This window comes from Arachis duranensis, chromosome 2 (genome assembly GCF_000817695.3).
Source record: "Arachis duranensis cultivar V14167 chromosome 2, aradu.V14167.gnm2.J7QH, whole genome shotgun sequence".
NCBI lineage: Eukaryota > Viridiplantae > Streptophyta > Magnoliopsida > Fabales > Fabaceae > Arachis > Arachis duranensis.
In genome coordinates, this window is record NC_029773.3 from 60084257 (window position 1) to 60088507 (window position 4251).

A 4251-nucleotide genomic window follows, 5' to 3' on the forward strand; every position below is an offset into this window, starting at 1 on the left:
ATGTCAGAAGGACACTTTTTGGTCATCTGCTTGTATCTTTCCCAAGCTTCATAGAGGGATTCACCATCTTTTTGTTTGAAGGTCTGAACATCCACTCTAAGCTTGCTCAGCTTTTGAGGAGGAAAGAATTTAACCAAGAAGGCCGTGACTAGCTTATCCCAAGAGTTTAGGCTATCCTTAGGTTGTGAGTCCAACCATGTTCTAGCTCTGTCTCTTACAGCAAAAGGGAAAAGCATGAGCCTGTAGATTTTAGGTTCTACTCCATTAGTCTTAACAGTCTCACAGATCTGCAAGAACTCAGTTAAAAACTGGTAGGGATCTTCTGATGAAAGTCCATGAAACTTGCAGTTTTGTTGCATTAGAGCAACTAGTTGAGGTTTCAGCTCAAAATTGTTTGCTCCAATGGCAGGGATTGAGATGCTTCTTCCATCAAACTTGGAAGTAGGTGTAGTATAATCACCAAGCATCCTCCTTGCATTATTGTTGTTGGGCTCGGCTGCCATATCCTTTTCTTGTTCGAAAATTTCAGTAAGGCTGTCTCTGGATTGTTGTAATTTAGCTTCTCTTAGTTTCCTCTTCAAAGTCCTTTCAGGTTCAGGATCAGCTTCAACAAGAATTCCTTTTTCCTTGTTCCTGCTCATATGAGAAAGAAAAGAACAGAGAAGGAAGAGGAATCCTCTATGTCACAGTATAGAGATTCCTTTATGTTAGTAGAAGAAGAAAGGAATAGAAGAAGGAGAAGAGTTAAGAATCCAAACACAAGGGTGAAGATAGGTTCAGATTCTTGAGATGAAGAGAAGTGTTAGTAAATAAATAAATAGAAGAAGATGAGAGGGGGAGAATTCGAAAATTAATTTTGAAAAGGAGTTAATGATTTTCGAAAATTAAAGGGGAAATAAAATTAAAATTAAAATTTAAAACAATTAATTAATTAAAAAGAATTTTTGAAAAAGAGGGAGGTATTTTCGAAAATTAGAAAGAGAAAAGTTGTTAGGTGGTTTTGAAAAAGATAAGAAATAAACAAAAAGCCAAATAGTTAATTGAAAAAGATTTGAAAGTTAATTTTGAAAAGATAAGAAGTTAGAAAAGACTTTTTTTTGAAATCAAATTTTTGAAAAAGATATAATTTTAAAAGATATGATAAAAAAGATATGATTAAAAAGATTTAATTTTTAAAATTAAAATTGATTAGTTGACTAACAAGAAACTAAAAGATATGATTCTAGAATTTAAAGATTGAACCTTTCTTAACAAGAAAGTAACAAACTTCAAATTTTTGAATCAATCATATTACTTGTTAGCATAATTTTCGAAAATAAAGATAAAATTAAGAAAAAGATTTTTGAAAAATATTTAAAAAATTTTCGAAAATTAATAAGAAAAATGAAAAAGATTTGATTTTTGAAAAAAGTTTTGAAAAGATAAGATTTTTAAAATTGAAAATTTGACTTGACTTATAAGAAATAGCTAAGTTTTAAAAATTTTTTACTAAGTCAACACAAATTTTCGAAAATTATGAGAAAATTAAGGAAAATATATTTTTTGATTTTTTTGAATTTTTAATGATGAGAGAGAAAAACACAAATATGACCCAAAATATGAAAATTTTGGATCAAACACATAATGCATGCAAGAACACTATGAATGTCAAGATGAACACCAAGAACACTTTGAAGATCAAGATGAACATCAAGAATATATTTTTGAAAAAAAATTTTTTTGATGCAAAGAAAACATGCAAGACACCAAACTTAAAAATCTTTAAGGCTTAGACACTATGAATGCAAAAATGCACATGAAAAACAATAAAAGACACAAAACAAGAAAACATCAAGATCAAACAAGAAGACTTACTAAGAACAACTTGAAGATCATGAAGAACACTATGAATGCATGAATTTTCGAAAAATACAAGAACAAGATGAATATGCAATTGACACCAAACTTAAAACATGACACAAGACTCAAACAAGAAATACAAAATATTTTTGATTTTTTTCGATTTTATAATTTTTTTGGATTTTATTTTATATTTTTCGAAAAACATATAGGAAAAAGAAAATAAGAAATTCAAAATTTTTAAGAAGAATTCCAGGAATCTTTCAATGTTAGCTTAAAGCCCCAATCCAAGGGTTGGACATGGCTTAATAGCCAACCAGCTTTAGGATGGCATTACATGCATTGAGGTGATTAGTTGAAGTCTCATTCCAAAAGGATTTGGATACGGCTTTACAGCCAGCCAGGCTTCAACATGTTATATAAAACTCTAGAATTCATTTTTAAAAATTTAGAATAATCTTCGAAAACAGATGAGAAATTTTGAAAAATATTTTTTTGAAAATATTTTGAAAAGAAAATAAAAAGAAAATTACCTAATCTGAGCAACAAGATGAACCGTTAGTTGTCCAAACTCGAACAATTCCTGGCAACGGCGCCAAAAACTTGGTGCACAAAATTGTGATCTCTAATAATGGCATTCAACTTGGTATGCGCGTTTATAACTCAGCACTTTCTTTACAACCTCGCACAACTAACCAGCAAGTGCACTGGGTCGTCCAAGTAATAAACCTTACGTGAGTAAGGGTCGATCCCACGGAGATTGTTGGTATGAAGCAAGCTATGGTCATCTTGCAAATCTCAGTTAGGCGAATAATAAATGGTTATGGAGTTTTCGAATAATAATAATAAATAAACAGAAAATAAGATAGAAATACTTATGCAAATCATTGATGGAAATTTCAGATAGGCGTATGAAGATATTGTATTCCTTCTGAATCTCTGCCTTCCTACTACCTTCATCCAATCCTTCCTACTCCTTTCCATGGCAAGCTGTATGTAGGGCATCACCATTGTTAATGGCTACATCCCATCCGCTCAGTGAAAATGGTCCAAATACTCTGTCACAGCACAGCTAATCATCTGTCGGTTCTCGATCATGCTGGAATAGAATCCATTGATTCTTTTGCGTTTGTCATCACGCCCAACAATCGCGAGTTTGAAGCTTGTCACAGTCAGTCAATCCTTGAATCCTACTCAGAATACCATAGACAAGGTTTAGACTTTCCGGATTCTCATGAATGCCGCCATCAATTCTAGCTTATACCACGAAGATTTTGATTAAGGAATCCAAGAGATATGCGCCCGGTCTAAGGTAGAATGGAAGTGGTTGTCAGTCACGCGTTCATAGGTGAGAATGATGATGAGTGTCACGGATCATCACATTTGGTGAAGTGCAATGAATATCTTAGAACAGGAATAAACTGAATTGAATAGAAAATAGTAGTAATTGCATTAAAACTTGAGGTACAGCAGAGCTCCACATCCTTAATCTATGGTGTGTAGAAACTCCACCGTTGAAAATACATAAGTGATGAAGGTCCAGGCATGGCCGAATGGCCAGCCCCCATGAATGATCAATAGTCTCCTAAGATGAATAATGGAATAAAACTGAGACCAAATATGTCTAATACAATAGTAAAATGTCCTATTTATACTAGACTAGCTACTAGGGTTTACAGAAGTAAGTAATTGATACAGAAATCCACTTCCGGGGCCCACTTGGTGTGTGCTTGGGCTGAGCTTGAGCTTTACACATGCAGAGGCTTCTTTTGGAGTTGAACGCCAAGTTGTAACGTGTTTCTGGCATTCAACTCTGGTTCGTGACGTGTTTCTGGCGTTTGACTCCAGAATGCAGCATGGAACTGGCATTGGACGCCAGTTTGCATAATCTAATCTCGAATAAAGTATAGACTATTATATATTTCTGGAAAGCTCTGGATGTCTACTTTACAAAGCCGTTAAGGGCGTGCCATTTGGAGTTCTGTAGCTTCAGAAAATCTATTTCGAGTGCAGGGAGGTCAGAATCCAACAGCATCAGCAGTCCTTTTTCAGCCTTTTATCAGAGTTTTGCTCAGGTCCCTCAATTTCAGCCAGAAAATACCCGAAATCACAGAAAAATACACAAACTCATAGTAAAGTCCAGAAATGTAAATTTAGCATAAAAACTAATGAAAACATCCCTAAAAGTAGCTAGATCCTACTAAAAACTACTTAAAAATAATACAAAAAAGCGTATAAATTATCCGCTCATCATTTCCCATTTAAGAATATTTGGGTGTGAGATATATGTTCCCATTGCACCACCTTCTCACACCAAAATGGGACTGATGGAAGGAAAAATGCCGGTTAAGATTTCCTAAAAAGAATATTTTCTAAACTACGTTGTGAGTACAGTCTTAACGGACGAGAATT

The 4251-nt window shown here is 33.8% G+C and overlaps 1 non-coding gene across 1 annotated transcript; it reads left to right on the top strand.

Annotated features, from left to right (window-relative positions):
• LOC127745187 (small nucleolar RNA R71) lies at positions 1–104 on the top strand. Its single transcript, XR_008006383.1, has one exon. It is a non-coding gene; the product is annotated as a small nucleolar RNA R71 (small nucleolar RNA).
• Positions 105–4251: the final 4147 nt, after the last annotated feature.